General features: G+C 39.0%; 1 long non-coding RNA gene across 2 annotated transcripts in view; it reads right to left on the bottom strand.

Moving 5' to 3' along the window:
* Positions 1-10,589, bottom strand: part of LOC148055807 (uncharacterized) — a 78,233-nt gene extending 67,644 nt beyond the window's left edge. For both annotated transcript variants that reach the window (XR_015704655.1, XR_015704654.1), the window contains exon 1: positions 10,447-10,589. This is a non-coding gene — a long non-coding RNA (uncharacterized LOC148055807). The remainder of the gene's footprint in view (positions 1-10,446) is intronic.
* Positions 10,590-20,328: the final 9,739 nt, after the last annotated feature.

The following is a 20,328-nucleotide window of genomic DNA, read 5'->3' as shown; positions in this document are numbered from 1 at the left end:
AAGTATTATTATTATTTTTGTTCAGATTTGCTTTGTGGTGCAAGATTCTTTTGATTGCTTCAGACCTACAACAATCCCCTGTTGTTTATCATAAATAACAAGTTGTTTTATTTCTCCGGGCTTGCAAGTTTCATTTTCTTCTGTTGCTATAATTTCTATTCATTTTTAACATGAACACATTTTCCTACAGAAGTGGTCTTATATCTAACTGTACCTTGTGATTTGTTGGCTGTGAAAAGCATTCTAGTTGATGAGAAAAGGGTGAAAATCATTCCACCCCCTCACCAGAGTGAACTGAACTTTCTAAGGAGATATTTTTGTCCCTTTTTGAAAGGGGATAGGTAATGCCCTCATTTCTGACTACCCACTTGCTAGACATCTTTCTATATTGAATTTGGAAACAAGTTAGTGGTGGTGTCATTAACTTTATTTCCCAGAGAATTCTTATTGTATCAACTTGATCCAGCACTGCCACAAAGGAATATTGTCTTTATACAAAAAGTGCTATTTGAAACAGCATAGTTGGTGTTGATTTGCCCAGGATCACCAGTTTTGCAAAATCTTTGAAAACTGTACACTCTTTCTTCTGAACTCGTCTTTTCTATTATGGGTGAGGAGAGGGAGTTATGGCCTCCATGACAATCAGTTATCTCATGTTTATATCTATCTTTCTTCCCTAGTGAGAGCTTTGCATACTTTCCATGCTGAAGGTTGAATAACAGGGCTGTCTGACACCAATACTGTGATTTTTAACTGTGGTCTTCTAGCCACTTTTTTCACAATCAGAGCCCTTTAGAGGCCATAGTCAGGGATTCACTGGTTTTATGAAAACAGGAAGGCTGGATCATGCTTGTCTCCTGTCCACTCTGCCACTCTGCACTAACACAAGCGGGTACATGTAATTTACTTCACTGAACTCCTACTCCCACAGTTTCCCAGTGTCCTCCCCTGCAATCTTTAACAAAGATGTGATCAGTCATTTTGGTCTTCATTCAACTGGGAAAAATGTGTTAAGAGATACTATAAGATGACCGGAGTTGTCTTGCTGTCTAACAAACTGATAAATCTGCATAACCAATTTATACGGTTTTTCTAACTGTATGGGAAAATGAGGTACAGCTAATAGCACGCCTCTGATAAGAGTCTATTGACATTTTAACTGCTGAAGACCCATTTTAAACCTGCAGAATCTAAATCTGCTGGGGGCAGGGGAGCTGAAGTGTTACATCTGCCATTTCTTGTGGTCGGGAATCCCTCTTCCACAACTGCAGGGGCAGCCACATCTGACAGGCAAGGGTTTCCCACTGATGGGGTGAATCCATCAAATAGTGCTTCTTATTGAAGGCACACAATTTCTTCAGGAGCTCAAAAGAAGCCCTCAGCATTTCACATGTCATAGTAAACACTCCCACTGGATCCCCAGATTGCATTTGTCCAACTCATATTCCTGTACTTCTTTTATTTTTTGGGAAGTCTGTCCTCTTTTGCTTTTTTCCCTACAAGACAAATATGTTTTAGTCTCTGCCACATTATGAATGTGCAAGCAAGCAAGCAAGGAAACACTACAGGTCTTCTTGTGTACTCAACAAGCCCCATTTCCTTGACCATGTCACTTTGAACCATGTATAATGGCTGTCTGGGATTCCTCTTCTTCCAATTATTTCTTCAGCACTTCCTGATCCATCAGTCTTCACTGGCATGCCTCTCAACAAAATCTGTCAGGCATCCTTCCTGCTTCCAGAGCAGAATTCATTCATGTCTAATTTCACATGCCCATTTTCTTTTATTTAGTTTTCTATGCTCTTTCTCCTTTGAGCTGTTTTAACACTCCAGTATCTCTTCATTATATGCTCTCTTAGATCCCCCAATGCTCCCTCCATCTTGTGTGTGAAGATCCCCTGACTCTTTTCTTGATTGCCTTCTCTCTTTTTCCACCCTCTTTTTTTTAACCTTTAGATAATTTTGTTTGCAAACATAAATGTAGCTATCAGTTCTGCTTTGGGCCATTGTCGTGGTTTAACCCCAGCTGGCAACTAAGCACCACACAGCCACTCGCTCACTCCCGCCTGGTGGGATGAGGGAGAGAATCAGAAGAGAAGTGAGAAAACTCGTGGGTTGAGATAAGAACAATTTAATAGGGAAAGCAAAAGCCACACACGCAAGCAAAGCAAAACAAGGAATTCATTCACTACTTCCCGTCGGCACACAGGTGTTCAACCATCTCCAGGAAAGCAGGGCTCAATGACGTGTAATGGTTACTTGGGGAGACAAATGCCATCACTCCAAATGTCCCCCCTTCCTTCTTCCCCCAGCTGTATAGGCTGAGCATGACGTCATATACTATGGCATAGCCCTTTGATCAGCTGGGGTCAGCTGTCTTAACTGTGTCCCCTCCCAACTTCTTGTGCACCCCCGGCCTACTTGCTGGTGGGGTGGTGTGAGAAGCAGGAAAGGCCTTGACTCTGTGTACGCACTGCTCAGCAGTAACTAAAGCATCCCTGTGTTATCAACACTGTTTTCAGCACAAATCCAAAACACAGCCCCATACTAGCTACTATGAAGAAAATTAACTCTATCCCAGCCAAAACCAGGACAGCCATATAGATACCTGTTTTTTGCCAAAACTGCTTTCTGTCCGAGCAAACCCCCCACCTTTACTGGCTAATGTATCCTTGCCGCTGTCCGGCCGTGAGCTGAAGGTCAGCAGAGCCAGAGCAGAAGAGCCAAATGTCCCTTAACCTTTTTTACTGTCTGTTACCACACATGTAATGCTTATTGTCATTGGTGACTTGCACCTATTCCTGATCTCTCACATCCAGACGATATCTGAATTTTGCTGACTCTCTGCAATGCATGCCTAAGATGGATCCTTCTCTCTGTCTCCGTCACTTACCTACAACCCACCTTAACTTTTATCTGCAGAACGACATTTTTTTTTTACTTTCAAGCACTGACAGCTGCTGTTGTTTCCTGCTTATGTCTGTTGAAAAGACAATATCAATAACCATTTTCCAAGCTCATGAGATCATTGTCTCAAGTCCCTCTACTGGGTTTCCTTTCCCCACCACAATGAACATTATGTTTCTTATCTTCTTGACTTAGCTTATCAATACTTCACGGTGTTGTTCCAGTCCGATTCTCTGGCAGACATCCACCATCTACTGGTTAAAGTTCTGATGGGATGTCAGTGGTGTCCTCCTCCTTTGGGACATCACCCTCACCAACAATTCTAAAAGCCAACTCATTATCTTCTTTCAAATGCTTAAATCTCTCCATCTCTCAGTGACTGCTTGGGACCTAAGGAGAACTTTGTCCTACTTACATAGATATCTTTATCTGAACTAGTTTTCTGTTATCTTCAGTGAAAAATAATACACATTTTATGGTGTAACTCATATGACTTATTTCAGGTATCTACTGCAGGGTGAGATGAATCTCACTTTACAAGTGACTTTCTTACTGACTGCCGGGGGAACACAGAAAAAACAGCTCAAATGCAGCTATTCCAACTAACCTACCTAGTTATCTAATGATGGGTAGATATAAACTATATGTATAGTCTTTGTATATCTATAGACTCAAACACTTAAATTTAGGTGCCTGCAGTGTAGGTGTCTACATGTGAGGTAGGTGTCTAAGTTCTCATTATATCAATGGAGATCTAGTTAGTACAGTTGATGGAGCCTGGAGAACAATTCAGCTGAGCATATGTCTGCACCAGAATGAGCTGAATCACTCTCTAACCTCTTCTAAATGGATCTTCATGGACTACAACAGGAGCTTGGATATCTAGCCCACATGTCAACATCTGTATGTAGACTTAGATGTCTTTACTTTAAACTGAACCCCACCCTTGGCATCTGAACTGGTTCCAAATCCTTCCCCAAGTCTGTGGTATGTTTAGGTTCAGATAACTCTAACCATCTAACTGGTAGGTTACAGGCCTATACTTTGTTTCATAGTCCTGGTAAATGAAGCTAACACTATTACCTCAGTTTACTGTAACATTGGATCAGCAGACTCAGTTAATGGAACTGCCTTTACTAAATTATCAGTTATTTCTTTGATCTTGATGACTTGGGACTGTTTGCATTATGAAAATCTTAAATATATGAGCTTTAATGCATACAGAGTACTTTTAATGACTCATGAGGGAAAATGCAACACTATTTGGGAATGTTGCAAACAATGACCTGTTTTCCTGGGAATAGCATCCCAGACAGATGCTACCAACTTGAGTCTGAAACTGACTTTTTCTGTAAGAAGGAAAAAATGGTCGTTAAACTGAATGGTGCACCACTTTTCCCCCTTGTGTGAAGTTAAACAAACTTTCCTCTAAGAAAAGCATATTAAATCCTAATACTAGTTAATCCAACTTCCTGTGTTGCATACAAAAGAAATGCTATTGCCACCCACGCTTCTACAGAATATTTTATAAAGGATCTCCTCTCTTAAAACAAGGGACATTTTAATCCTTTTTTTCTTGATTCCCCTGCTTACATCTGGCACGACTTCCTATAATTTCCAGGATGTAGATCAAGCTGTCTAACGCCATCAGAAAAAGAATCATTTAGGGAGAAATACATCAAATTCAAGTATCTTTTCCTTTGAACAAGCCATATCTTTAAATCAACTCATGAAGAAGTTACAAGTTCTTTCCTGCATCATATGCAATAAGATCATAGCTTCGTATTCAATTATTTTTCCCAAACAAGCACGACACCCAGTCACAAGCTTGAAAACTGCAGTCCTTGAATTACATGGTCCTTTTTCCCTAAACTTTTTCCTTTTTCCAACTTCTTTAAGTAAGCCATATTTTTTCTGCAATCCTGCTAGATTTCATGGGCCACCATTGACAGTCTTTTGATGAAAAAAGTTTGGGTTTTTTTTGTCTCTGGGGTTGTCTGCTTCAGTCTTTGGAGGAGGAGCTTTCAGGTCAGAACACTCATCTTATTTAAAGCAGAAAGCTGCCACTTGGCAATGTAATCCCCTGCATCTTCTTCGGTGGTGGTGGGAAGGGGTTGGCTGTGGAGCAGGGTGTACCTGTGTGCTCAGCAGTCAGCCCCTGCTTTATCTGCACTAATACTGTTGCTCTGGAGAGGCAAAAGGGAAGAGTTCAAAAAAAGTTATCACAATACCTTTACAATGGGTCTTTTGTAACCCCAAAAGTAGCATGTACACATCAGAGGATAGTGGAGTTACTGTATACTTTACTACAGCTAGTGAGACTTACTCTGCCTGTAAGAGTTTTGCTGGTTTTAGCAGCAGTCCAGGACCATATAATTACTCAGAAATATGACCTTAAGAATAGACAAATAGAAAAATAGGGTGGTGGGTTACAAATACAATATGTTTAGAGCTTGACTTTAGCTGATGTTATACATCCTTGCCCTTTTACTACATATTGTTCGTGAGGCCTGAATAATATTTCAGCTATATACTGTAGATGTTGCACAAAACTTCTGCTGTGTGGACACATGCATGCACACTCCCCTTGCCCCCACCCCATGCAGACAGATGCATATGAAGGTAATACCATAGTTGTTCATATCTTGCAACAATCCATACATGGAAATCTGCATAGCAGAAAAATCATGAGTCCATATTAGTGGATAGTTAAGGCTAGCTTAACTTGGGTATTTTCAACGTACTCTGAACTATGGGATATCAGACATGATCTGCTTTGTTTTGGGTCTGTTCTAGCTCTTATGAAATCGGTGGCAAAATTGCTACTAAATTAGGTGATGCACGTTCATAGGAAGAGGAAGTTGTATAGGCATTTTGCAAAAATATGTATATATACATTCTACATTGCAAAATGTCACTTAAATATTCTCTACTCCATCACTTGAAGCAATTTTCTTCACAAATCTGGAGAAATTCCTCCTCATAAGTTAAAAATAAAACTGGTGTGAATTGTACTTTTCTAAAGACAAAAAAAGAAGTTAAAAAGCACCCCCTTACAAGGATATACGTGTGTGCGTGCGTGTGTGTGCGCGCATACGTGCGTGTATGTGCATACGTGTGTGTGTTTGTTCGTATTTTTACAAGAACTTTATTTTTGTGCCTCTTTTATCTCAGCAGACTGTCCGGCGTGGGATGAAAACATTGTCATATGCACATAAGACACAGGGAAAATGCATCCAACTGGCCTGCATTTTCTCATCTGTTACAGATTTAAGATCTTTAGCTCCACAACATTTTGAATTTCTCAAAACCTGAAAACCAGAAAGCGAGAACTGTGCACAGGAGAAAATCTCCTTTCATCACACTGGGATTATTTTTCTATCCCAGGTGCTCGAGCCTGGGCTTTCTCTTACTCTAATTGATAACCGGCGGGCTCCTCCCCTTAACCCGCTGACTTTTGTGCGTTCTGTTCCCGGGCGACTACTGTTTCACTGTTCTACCTCATTCACTTATGGTTGACCTGGAGCTCCTGGGTTAAGCTTCCCCACTGGTATTCAACCTTGGACCTTATTATTGTTCTACTCGTCTGACCTCCGATACACTAAATTCTAACAAGGTGATCTGAAAAAAATCACTCATTTTTTCTGTGTGGTTTCATGGCTCGTCTTTTTACTGCTCTCGGCTGATGTTCTTTTCTCCACTTCAGACCACCAAGTGCTCTGCTTTAGTTCGTCAATTTATAGTGCTGTCATGATTTCAAATGCTGTGACCATTGTGTAGAATATACTCTCCTGACCTCTGAAGCAACTTTCTGTATTTCAATTGTTAACTCATTAGAGTTTGGAAGAACAGCTGAAAAGAGAATGGCCTTTTTCCCACAATTGCTTCCAATGAGCTGCTTGAAGAGTCATCACAATCCAGGATTAAGAGAAATCAAGAGGATGCTGCTAAAAATTAGCTCCAGTTATTTTGCGTTCTTTCCTAAAGGAAGCAAACAATAACTCTCAATCCCAAATGATACTGATGCTCTTCTTCATCAGTTTGCCACTATGATGCAAGAGAGTAGCATATTGATAAAGCTAGTAATGAAAAGATAATATTCTGATTTGGATAATTCAAGTTCTTTGCCAAAGTATGCCAGAATATAGACAAAATATATTCTTTAAACTCATTTTTATATTTCACTACTTTTACTGTCCGCAGACAATCCTTTGTTTGCACTGGTCCTTTGTCTTTGGATCCTGGGCCATGAACTGACTTCTCCCAATCAAGTTTCTCTAATAAATACTGTTTCAACTCTTCCCCTTTCAAAAGGCCTTGGGAAGAGAGAGGAAGAGGAATAGAGAAGTGAATGGAAAGTACCACCAGATTTTCTCCTGAAGTCAGCTCCCTCTCGAGACAACAAGAGTGCAGTCATAACTATGTTTATTAAAAAAAAGAAAAAAATCTCCTTTCCTTCCTTCTTTTCCATTTAAGTGGAGAAATCATCTTGCTCACTGAGCAAATAGAGAGGTGCTTCTGCCATTTAGGGACAGATTTATAGCATTAGCAAAAAGTTCATAATTTTCATACTCTGAATTTTCAGATTAATGCACAACATCTTATTTCTGAGGTTTTTCTCTGTAGCAAAGACTGAGCCACTAGTTTCTGAATGGCAAAAATAGTCTATGGTTTTGCCATTTTAAATAATTTAGCGTCGTTTAGAACTTAACAGTTCTAAACATGTAACATCTAGTTACATGTGTACAATTTTTTTTAAACAAAATATTTTGAATGATTTTTCTATCTTTTCTCCAGCATCACAGGTGTTTAGCTCTACCACAGATTTTGGTATCAATAGAAAAATTAACTTTTTGGACCTCATGGGAACTATGTTGAGCCTTTAACAAAATACTTAATTTTGAGAGACTACCAGGTACAGCGTTCTCCTAGGTAGCACTAAGCATGGCTGCAGAGTTTTCTGATAACATGAAATACTTGAATGCATCCTTCGTTTTCATGTCAGAGAATCATAATAACAACAGCTTGCATTCTTGTAGGTCTCATCACCAAGGCTTTCAGTGTACTTTGCAAACACTAATTTAAACTTCACAGTTTCCCAGAGGACAAGGCTGACTTGGGTGTATCTCTACTGACTTAAATTAGCATGATATGGGAATGACCTTTTTCCTCTCAATCCTATAATACCCTTTTTACCGATGGGTAAATTGAGGTATTGGCTAGCAAGTGTCTTATCCAAAGCCACAGACTGAGTCAGTACAAGCAATGCAATTGGTATCTATTCTTCAGCCCTCTAAATCACTTGCTAATTCTTTCATCACGCTTGATGATTTAACATTTAACAGTTTTGTTCTGTATAAGTCCACCTGCTTCAAAAGACTCTCTTTTAAACTATGTATATAAACAATATATAAGGTTTAAATAATTAAAACCACAGACTTTAGTGACTGTTTTAACAGAATTAAAATGATGGTATAAAGTGGAAGGAATATAATCATTGTGAAGTTGATACTGCCTGAAAACAATGGATGCATTTGATTGCTTATGTCAAACACCATTAGACTTTTTACTTTAATAAAACAGTAAAGCCAATACTATACAGCAGCTTAAATCAATTTCCCTAGAATGATATTACAGCTGCCAGATCTTCCAAAGTTGTAGAATATTTCTTTTCTGAAGAGGTAAGGAGCTCTCGAATCTTATTGTTCCATTTAAAAAATAGGTATTTGCATGGATGATAAAATGATATCAGAAAGCAATTTGTGTTAGTGTTTGTACAAGCAATTGCAAAAAAAAAGCTGGCTGATTGTGTTGCTGTGCATCTTCTGCATCATTGTTTTTAACAGATGGTTTGCTATTACGACTGCCTTTACTTCAACAAGACTTTATAACCTTGGAAGTTTTTTTGTTTGTTTGTTTGCTTTTTTGCTTGGAGTTGTAGTGCACCGTTCATATTTTAAAAGTTTATGTGGGTTACTTTGTCAGTGCTTTGAATCTGAGTTAAATTCTGGTCTCTTATGGTGCTGGGATAGTAAATCTGTGCTTGATCTGGACCCAAACGTATTTTGATTGTAAATAGAAAGTCTTCTTTTATGAGGATGTTCACTTCACAGCTTGAGCAGTGTAATTTTTATACAGGTCTCAGCAATCAATAAAAAAGCCACAGGAGGAATGATTTATCTTGTTGGTTACAGAGACTGTCACCGAGAGAAATTGTAAAAGATCAATTTACACAACCTGGTGTGAGAACGTTATTGATATAACACGGCTGATCAGTTTCTGGTAGTCTATGGGCAGACGACGAGGAGAGAGCCCTGCCCTCAGATAGGGCCACTCACCAAGATCTTAATAGACTCACTGGTCCATAAAATGGACACGAAGCCAATGAAGGGCGAGATTCTGCGCACTCATGGTACACTGACTGGCCTGCAGGAAAATGGATTGGCTCAGCTCCGATTAGTTAGTTAAGCAGTGTCATGCATCCTCCTTTTTTTTTGTTGGTGTTTTTTTTTTCTCTCCCCCCTCCCCCCCACTGTGAGAACTGTTCACTTGGAGGCTCACTGCCTTAATTACAAAGGGCCCTTTTAACTACAGGTCACAGGAGTTGGCTCACTTGACAGGAAATAAGGAAACAAGCTACCTTCCTGGAAAAAAAAAAAAAAGAAAATCAAACTTCCACTCCTCAAATTAGTTAAATGAAGCTTATCAGCACTTGTTAGTTGATCCTTTGACAGTCTGTTAATTGCAGCTGGTACATTAAGTTATGTTATAACCAGCAGGACATATGATTAAAAAATAAATAAATCTACGGATATGCCACATGGCATGTGTTGGTGGAGAAAACAAAGTAAGAACAATGTTGATCTTTGCTGTAAATATCACAGCACAAAAGACATTTATAGGATATTTTCTTTCTTATTTGGTAGAATTAAATTGTATTCTAACTGAAGGGGCTTTGGATCAGAAAAGAGCTTCTTTATAGAATGGTATTAGAAAGGTTCTCATTGTGTCTTCTTAATAAAAACTAACATTGGCTACTCCGTAAATATTACAGTCTGTACCTATGGATGTTATACATACAGCTTTTAACATACTTTTCCTGACATATACTCTCCATAATATTCTTTTATTTACAGACAATAATTTCTTACAGTTATTACTGGAGGGAAAGAAAAGAACATTAGCAGCATTAAGAAACCCTGCGGCAGTTGTTTCTCGTTTGTAGGAAGTGACTCTACTGTATAACTGCTAGCAAAATAAAGGATCCAAAGGCACATCAAGGGGAAAAAACTGTTTTCATGTGTTTAACCTGTTAATTATAGTAATCTACACTACAGTGTATGTATTGTAACCTGGAATGGGAAACGGGTGTTTGAAAGAATGAGCTGACTAAGACAAAAATGATTAAATCCACACTTCGAATGGATGATTTTCGTATGTAATTTGAGCTACACATTCTTAAGTTCTTTCATTTTCACATTTCCATACTCATCGGCACGTATCAAAGTGAAAGACTAGCTGAAATTAATGCTTTCTTACCTTCATCTGCTGGAGTATTTTAAATACTTCTCAAAGACTGAAAGACTTGTTCTTCTGGACCCATAATATGTGTTTTAAGACATCTTTTATGCTTCATATGAAGTCAGATTTTGAAATTCTAGGCATCCCAACAATACCGCTTCTTTTTTGTCTGCAGAAAAACACATATAAATGCAACGTTACTTTCATATTCCTGATTATTCAAAGTCATTATTAATTATCATTGTCTTTCCACGTGATAGAACTAGCCAACAGGCCTCTCACTGTGTTCATGATACATACCCTCAGCACAGACAAATGTGTCACCCCCCCCCCAGTTCCTTCAGGTCCAAAAGTCAAATTCTTTGTTCTGAAAATGGATGGGGTTCAGGTGCTGTCCCTCTTCCTATGCCTTCCTGTGCTCAGAACAGAAAAGAGATAAAGGAAATATGACCAGAGCAAAGAAATGGAGCTTATGAATCCTAGGAAAGGGGTGGGTAGGGGAATGGAGATGGCCAGATGGGGATGATGACAGCTAGAAGGAGCTGGGGCTAGGGGAGAAAGAAGAGCAGGAAAGAACTTGCTCTTAGTAAGTTCTCCACATGCTGAAATGGCTTGATATTACTCTACACCCACGTGTGCTAGTAACCCCTCAAACACACAAACTTCTGGAGTGAGAGTAATAGCCTGGTCCAGCTGTGGGGCTTGCTCTTTTCCACCCCCAGTAAAGAGAAGGTCCCACCTCTGGGGATACATAATGAGGTGCAAGGATGGCCACAGTGCCTGCAGCCCTTTTCCAGACCTCCCATCTTACTCATCCTTGATCAGGTTCCAAGCCAAATTTGGTCACAAATAGATGTTTATGCCATGTTTTCAAGTGGGGGGTGGGCAGAGGAAGAGTCGCTTTCTCTCTGCAGCTACCAGGCCATTCACTGCCTCAGGCAGTCAGCAATCTTTGGGCTCTTCGCAGTACTCAAACAAATGCCATTCCCTGTGTCCGACACACGGATGCTACCTGTGCAGAGCGAGCCTGGGCATGCTGTCACTGAGCTGTCTCAAGTACGATGGTCATCTCCCTCTCTGCTTTGATTCCTCTCTTATTTCCCTTCTCTGCTTTCAGGGCTGCTACTAAATATACACCATAATCCCTGACTCGAAGTCAGACAATTCCAGTGACTATCCCCCAAACTAGTGGTTACTCAGAATTGCAGAAAAACATATTGAGGAAGTTCCTCACCGAGATTTTCCCTGATTCATTGTAGAGGCAGCTGGTAACAACACCCTGTATTCAGGTCGTTAAAGCCTTTCTATTATAGAAAATCCCTGTGACCTTTTATTTTGAGAATCTCTCACATTTCTGTTGTTTGTAGATGGTGTTTGATATTCAGCAAAGGAAATCCCCTCGGGCCACAGAAGTGTCTTCTCTTTGTCCCATGAAATTCCATTTAGGATGCAAAGTGACAAAAATTGCCATTACCCTTCTCTTTTTTTTATTTTTTGAGAAAACACTGGTAAGCTCCAGGCTGCAGGCCAGGCTCACACTGTCACTGCCAGCACCAAGAGACACACTGGACCAGCTGAAACCAAGAAAATGGAAAGCTAGGTGAAGAAGTCATCTGTGGTCTTACATTATAAAAAATTCCCAGGTGAGCAGGTTCCGTCCCAAACCACCCCCTACAATCCCTAGCTCAAGGAGTAGGAATAAGATAAGCCAGACCAGGCTGCTTCTTGACACCTTGTAGACTGAAGATGTTTTCCTTGTTCACACACACACACACACACACACATACACACACACACACACACACACGTACACACACACACGTACACACGCACACACACGTACACACACACACAAAAAAGCACCTCTCTTCAGATAATGTGCACCTGTACATTTAAAGTTCTCGATGACTCTAGCAACGGCATCCTATACTGCAACTGTATGCAGAAAGTTCAAGATTCGCGTCTAACTTGTGATGCTGGAAATAAGAAGAAAAGGAGTGTTAAAAAAATTTACAGCAGAGTTAACTTTAAATTAACTTTCCTGAGGCTGCAATAGCTAGTACTTGAGAGTTAAGAAATACCTTTGAACCCCAATTTATTCCCTTTTACATGAACGCACTTTGGTGCAAATGTGTGTTACATATGATCATACTGCATTTTCCAATTGACCCTGTCTAAATCAGTATTCAGGGTGGAGGTATTCAGGGGATAAGAGGAGGTTAACACATACAACTAAAATGTTGATATTTCAGTCTTAAATGCTTGATTTTACAGTCCAAGTAATTGTTTTCACCTAGCAGTTTATGAGCCTGAAGTCTCATATGTTCTTATATTCAGAAATAACATGTGCTATCCACTAAAGTCAATCTTCGTTCATGTATGTCATTCTTTGGTTAAAAAATTACAAGATTTAAGAATTTCAAAGAACTACCTAGAATCCATGATAGCTGCACAATCCACATCATTAGTGTGGTTTGTGAATTCAGTCACTGAAGGTGTTGCACACTCATAATATTTTGCTTCTTATGCAGAGAAATCCTGCTCAGGACTTTATGGAAGAATGTTCTTTGCCCTGGAACAAAAAGCTAGAATTTGTTTCTTCACTGTTTAAGCATAGACCTATACTGTTCACTGGGCTCAGGTATCAACTTTATCCATGACTCACAATCATCAGATTCTGGAGAGGACCACACACACATATCAAGGGTGTATGTATCATATATGACATATTCAGCTTCAACTGAAGCTTTTCATAACTAGATCTGCGTGAAAAATAAACTTCTAGTTTAGAGACATTTCAGGCTTTAGTTTTATACCAATTCAGAGATAAATCATATTTTGCTCTCAGAATTTCTCATGACATAGGAATTCTGGGATTTTTTGAACCCTCACAGGGGCTTCTGAAATGAAATACACTCTCAGGAACTTGGCAGCTGATGAGTAAAGTTGTTGTGATTCTTGCTAGCTTCACTTCTGCTCACTTCAGAATAGCAACAGTTCAAAGTCTCATGCACATACCTTAAAATGTTTTTAACCTAATGTGGAAATCTTCACCTGTGTGGTATAAAGGTCTTTATATCTGTATTTGAAGAAATAGACTAGATTTTTCAGTCCTTTATTATGGTAGCTTTCTAGGGAGATTACTGGTAGTACAAAAATGTGAACCAAGTTTCTAATGACTAAATGCATTTGTAGAAGATTTCCAGCTAAGATGGTCTTCTGCAGCATAGGGAGGCACTGAGCACTGTGCCAAGCCTTATAGGAACATGCCTCCTCCTCCTTGCTATATGCTTCCAGCAGGGAAAGGGCTAAGAATGTGCTGCAAAGCCCCAGCGATGCTGATGCTCAGCAGCACGTGTCAGTGCCATGTTAAATGGATAAGCTGAGGCTCTGATGATTACCCCACCTCTTACTGCCAATTAAAAAGACATAAAGCCGGAGACACTGGCACCAGGGCAGAGGCTCAGAAGCCACGCGGCTTGGACGATCGCTAAGCCTCTCTGCAGATATAAACAGGGCATAAATCAATTTTACTAATTGCAGTGGATACCATGAGATCTGTATTACCACTCTTTTGGAAATGAAATTCAGGTAATGAAAACAGCTGAAATGAAGACATTACCAACTTGTGACACTTATTCATAACACACACATGAATAGAAATGTCGCAGGTTGAATTTAGGATGACCATCAGTAACTATTGTTCAAATCATCTGGTCTCTTTTGTCCCCCAAATAATTCCTTTTCCTATGGCAAATGCAGTTGCCAAAGTGAATTCGCATTCTGACGCAGCATATGCTCCTATGTTTGCATACTACTTCTGTTGTAGGGTATTGCTGGAGAATTTGGGTGAGATTTACCTGACTGAAGATAAACTTGTTTTAGGTGTTTATGTTAGGATGAAGTGCATTATGCCTCAGAATTGTCTTCTTCCTTCCAGCCAGGAGCCAAAGTTAATGAGGTGTAGAAGGCTGTGTCTGTGTTACCTTAAAACCAGAGTAGCAGTGTCCACCTGGGTGCTCTTTAAGGGCTTATGTTTCACCAGTAATACAAACAGCGAGGATGGTTATGGTATACGATCTTGGTGCTGGTGGTGTAACTCCTGGCAGTAATGTTCTGCCGCTAATGCAGATAAGTTACAGCATTTTTGTCCCCATGTTTCCTTGCTTCCAGTTTATACATATTTTTTGAAACTAACTTAGGTTTAAATATCTTTTATTCAGAGAGCTTTTTAGATTTTGGCATTAGCATTTATGCCTTTCTGATCAAAATGTTCTAACCTAGATAATGCAGGCTTTTTGGTTGGATTGTTTGTTTTTGGGTTGTTTTTAATCTTGTTGTTTTAAGTTCATTTCTTTTTGGAAAGAGTCTTTTCCCAACACACTTGGCTGTACATAGCCAGAGTTTACAAGGTGCACTAAAATTGAAATATCAAAGAGAACTGTTGAAATGACACGCTTGTGAAATGTGTGCAATTATCTGCTATTAACTCATCTGGAATCCTGTGATGAGCAAACTATGATTTTCAATGTGTCATTACATTGTTGTATCAATGGGTTGTTCAACAGCTCAATTTAAAAAATACTCAAGAAATAATCATTACAAGAGGTAATCCTTCCCATTTGATTCAAATAAATCTGTTCCAACATTAGGCTGACATGATCATGGATCTCATGAGGTTTCAGTGCTTTGTTTGCATTTGCTTTACAGTATTTACTGCTGATTTTGTTGTTGGGTGTTTTATTTTTGATAAGACATCTCAGATTCTGTTTTCTAATTATGTAGAGAAGCATGAGGGATAATGCTACCATTTCCGATTTCTTGCTTTAAGCTACAGTGACATAGTGGTGTTCTTCACACAGCATCAAAGCAAAGTGGTTATTTTGTTATTACGGTGCTACAGCATTTTTATCCTCTGGATAATTTTGCCTCTTCTGGTGGCTATTCAGCTGGAGTTACCCCCTTCTAGCACTGAAAAGGTAGATCTATTTTGTGTTTTTCATTTGCAATTAATAGAATTTGTGCGGAAAATGGTCAGTGATATTCTGGAGTTATAATTTTACTGTGGCATTCTTCTTTTGCTGCTCAATATACAGGTGCTCTGGAAAATCTGTCTTGCAGAAGAAACTATCAAGCATGTTAAATATGTAAATATGCTCAACAATTCCTAGTCTTAACAATATCACTTTCTTTCCACTATTTTTCACCTTTTTAAAGAGGATGCTGTAAAATGGTTTCCAAATTTCACCATGGTCAGACACTACCTATTTGAACTTGATTGGCTTTTGCCCCATATGTATTCAGCAAGAACTGCCTGTTGACAAAAATAATTGCAAGGTTCCTTTTTTTCCCAACAGAGCGTATTTCCACTGCCTTGTGACTTGGGAGTTTTTGCTGTTGGGCTATCAGTTTGCAGAAGTTTGTACTCATGTTTTAGGTTCTACATAAACTTAAAAATATTTCAGTATTCTTGCTTACGTGGTGATTTTTCTTCTAGCTAATCACTTAAGGTAACCGTAATGATTGTGCTTTGCATATGTTGGCTCCTTCTTCTGTAACCAGTGTAAGCATCCAATTGTCTTGGCCAGAAACAGACTACATTTCAGTGTGTCAGATGACGAAAAGCATGAAGAGGCTTCTAGCAGGTGAATATGCGCTGGTGCATATGCGTGGGAAGATACTGCTAGCAATCGTTAGGGATGAGGAATTAGCCAGCAGTAGTTTGTGTGATGCAGTAGGTGGGAAGAATCAGCCTACTGAAGTATGAGAAAGGCAGTGGAAGGGGATCAGACAGCAGTTTTCTATGTGCTGGAGGTTATGATGAGGTGGGTGGAAGAGAGAAAAGAATAAGAATGGGGGAAGAACTAAAAAAAAAAAAAAGATGGGGATGAAGAAAAAAAAAGAAAAGAAAAGAAAAAAGAAAAGAAAAGAAAAGAAAAGAAAAGAAAAGAAAAAAAAATAAAAGAAAAGAAAAGAAAAGAAAAGAAAAGAAAAGAAAAGAAAAGAAAAGAAAAGAAAAGAAAAGAAAAGAAAAGAAAAGGAAAGAACCTAAGGAATGAAAAAGAGCAGAAGTGCAGATATTACACAAGCTGCCTGTAGCATCAGTCCATAATCAAAGAAAAGGCAGAATAAGGTGGTCACCTACATTTCTATGAGATCAAGTGCAACTGGATGAAAACTGCGGGACATCGAGTGCAACTGGATGAAAAGTGCAGGATAAAGTGTACTATTAGATGGCATTGAATAGTAGACTTCAACAACGAAAGCGTGCCTTTGTGTCAGAGCATGTATTGAGTTGTGCGAGTGTGTCCGAGATAAATGATGAAGAACAGCCTACATTGATTTGGTGCAAACAGAACATGAGACATCAGGTAAAGAGTATCAACAGGAATAAATGACAAAATAAATACTTAAAAAAAAAAAAAAAAGAATTTTTCCAATGCAAAATGCCACATCATTCTGAGACATTCCTGCACAAGGAAAACACCATGAAATACTCCAGGCTGTCACCATTTTGAACATTGGTGGCTCCTCACTCATTTCCTATGTGCACACTGAATGCACAGTAAATACAAAGAGGCCCAGTTCACTCATCCAAGTGGAACAAGTGACCATGAAGATGTGTGCTAAGTGTGTTTATTTGGGAAGTTGGAACCTAGTGGCTGTAAAATCACAGCCTAGCTTCCTGCATGTCATCTTTCTTGTCCAAGAAGGCAACCCCTTCACAACATAAATTACCAGGGGCTGACCACCCCCTGTGGGTGTTAATGGGGTGTAGGTGCAACTGTTTGAAGAACAGCTCTAACATAATAAAATAATGCAGGTTTTTGAATTGCTGAAGTACTCACAGAGGAACTGCACCTGCCAAGAATAGGCAGAGGTACACGAACACATAATTTGTGGCTGCATGAACGGATACCTGGTAGAGACCCTTTTAATAATTTACCACTGAGTCTGTGCAGCGAAGTGTCTTACACTGGGAATAGCAACCAAGCATGAAACAGCAAAAAGAAATAACTGGCTGCTCAAGAAAGGCTAGCTGGCTAGGAAGGAAACTTTGTTTCTAAAAGTTTGTTGCTATGCTCTCTTCATAGATTGTGTGTAAGGAAGATTATAGGGGAGTTGTCCAGTTTTCAAAAAATTCAGCAAATCTGTAATTTCAAAAGTGCCAATCTGATATTCATCATGAAATTCAGGAGCAGGAACTCAGCTTGCCAGAGCCATCTATCACCCCAGTGTCTCGCTGTGCTCACCAGTATATCTCAGGGAATCATACTTTGGGCTTACTGACAACAGGGGAGAGGCTGAATCTTTGTAGGGACTGTAAGAAAATATGTAGATTTTATGCTCTAGAGTGTTTGTTCTAGTTCAGCCCAGGCTATCAGTGAAAGAAGGGGTTTTTTTTGTTGAATGATGGCCGTTCAGTAGTTTATATGAAGTGAATCTGGTAGTCTCAGATGAATGTATAGCAATGGATGTGCACCACAAAGACTGCAGGTGTTACTTCTTGGAGGTAACTCCTGAAGGGACGTGGAACAGTAGCAACCTCTTCAAATATAAGCAGGGATGCCTGCAGGTCTGAGGTTCAGGGGGCAGCATGAGCTGCCTTGTTGCCTGCGAGTATTCGCTTTATGCACAAATGGCTACTTAAATATTAGACTATGGGGTGTTATTCTGTCTTTTTGTTTTCATAAGCATTAAATACATTTCTTCTTCCTCACTCCTGTTCATTTTCCTCTTGTGAAACATCAGTGTAGTGAGGTTAGGTACATTTTGGCAATCCCAGTAGAATCAGTGCCCTCATTCATAAGCTGTGATTACTGACCTGGGGAAATGAGACCAACTTATACCTGTGGACATAAAGATCTCTTAATGGTGACTGAAGTAAAATTTAAGAAATGCATTAAAAAAAAAAAGTGATAGAGAGTTTTTTATTTTGCTCTTGGCTTTGAAAGTAGTAGAATGAAATGGCTCCATTTGAAAACAAAAAAATGCATAATGATGTTTCTATCTCAAAATAAATCTTATGGTAATAAGGACCACTGGTAGTGTAGTTAGAGAGGCCAAAACATTCTAACCTCCATGGTTCAAAAAAAAATAATTAAAACAACCAGAGAATTTAAAGTTCTTTTTGGAAAGAAAAGAGAAGAAGGAGCAGGAGGAGGAGGGGGAGAAACAAAAGAGAAACTGTCTTTCAGTTCCAATAGTTCTTGATGTTTAAAATCTCTGAAGTTTTCTTATGTGTTATGAAAAGCTACAAATTTATCTTTTGCCATTTTCCCAAGGGAAGCTGACCCAAATCCACCAGCAGCAGTTGAAAAGGTTTTTCCAAGCTTTATCAAATGGCCCCAACAGAGACCAGCTTAAAATTAAAAGCTTCCCCTACCAGAGGGAATATATGTGACTTTAATAACTGAAATGTGTTTTTACTTTCTATTACAGGGGTCAAAAGGTTTCTAAACAAACCAAATTTATCAATTATTTAGAGCTGATTTCTTCTGAAGTGGTATTTCTAAGATATTATTTGGTGGATAAATTCAATGTTCTAAGGCCAGCAGCAGCATTTTATTCATAACAAATTTCTCCTAAACTGAATTTGCTGGGGCAACTTAATTTCCACTATCGTGTTTGCACTGTAGAAATATCAACTGAAGTGTTATAGGGCCTAACTAGTGGGCTTTTCAAAGAGAAATTCCATATAAGCATGCTTATTCAGCACCACCCTGCTTGCCATTTATTGCTTAAGAAATGAACTGGTACATTGTGTCTGCAGTAGAATTTCTTTAGCTGCTGAAAAACCACAAGGCACCTTTAAAGTCAGGAAACAATATCTTAAACTACATTGTCACCCTTCCAGCAAAAGAAAATAAGATAACTGTCAGAAGTTTTGTTAAAGACATTTTAAAATGAAAGACCCATACATGCACGCACATATATGCACACATTTTCTTAGCTTTCTCTGGGAAGCGAACACTTTACTTAGGTTGTTGTGGAAGGGAATTAACAGTAAATTTAGAAAGAGACCATTCTTAATACCTAATAGGGTCCACTAAGCATGTAAATACTCTGTTTGTTATACATTAGCTAAACATACGTTGGGTTTCTGCCTAAAGTCTGCCATTTGGTGCAGGCAGAAGACGTTACGAAACAGTTCATAAATTCATGTGGAGCCCTGTTAAATGAAACCAACCATCCAAGAGCTGACATTTTGCCATCTTTAAAATAGCTGCCTCTCTTTCAGTAAAACTTCAGGTTTATTTATGCAAGCAAATATGAAGTAGTAACGCAATCAAGGTGCTATGGAGGTTTTTTTTTTTTTTAGAGAAAGAATCTGACTATTAATAAACAAAAATGTCTTGAATAGGTTCTCCTTATTTATACTTGAAAAAAAATTCTTCCTGAAAAAATCACATTAAGGAAGAGTGAAAGCATCATTTTGTGACTGCTGAAAGTGGTCTCTTTTTCTTAGCAATACATACTTTCAGAAATATGAATTATTACTACAAATGAAGAACAAACAGGTGAAAGCTCTTCCTCTTTCTTCTGTCTCCTTTTGCCCTTGGGGCAAAAGAATTCTACTCAGGGATGAGATTGGCAAAAAAGGATCAAAGTGAGCCAAATTTGATCGAGGACTGGCTAATAAGGTGATGAGGAGCTTTTTACCTCCAGGGGACTGACTCTGCTTCTGTTTCATCTCTGGCTTAAATTATTACTGAAATTTTGAGATGGTTTGAGGAGGTTGTCAGATGAGGGCTTGAGGTTTGGTCTGGGGACTCTGTGCCTTGAAAAGGCCAGATTTAAACTTGAATGGAATGATACACTGAGATTGAGCATGCTTCTGAGTATAAGGTGATAGTATGCTGATGAAATGGGTAACACAAGTTTTGGGCCATGGTCAGG

This window comes from Nipponia nippon, unplaced genomic scaffold (genome assembly GCF_047370975.1).
Source record: "Nipponia nippon isolate SJK-2023a ecotype South Korea unplaced genomic scaffold, ASM4737097v1 scaffold_2, whole genome shotgun sequence".
Classification (NCBI taxonomy): domain Eukaryota; kingdom Metazoa; phylum Chordata; class Aves; order Pelecaniformes; family Threskiornithidae; genus Nipponia; species Nipponia nippon.
This window is presented reverse-complemented; position numbering and strand designations above follow the sequence as displayed.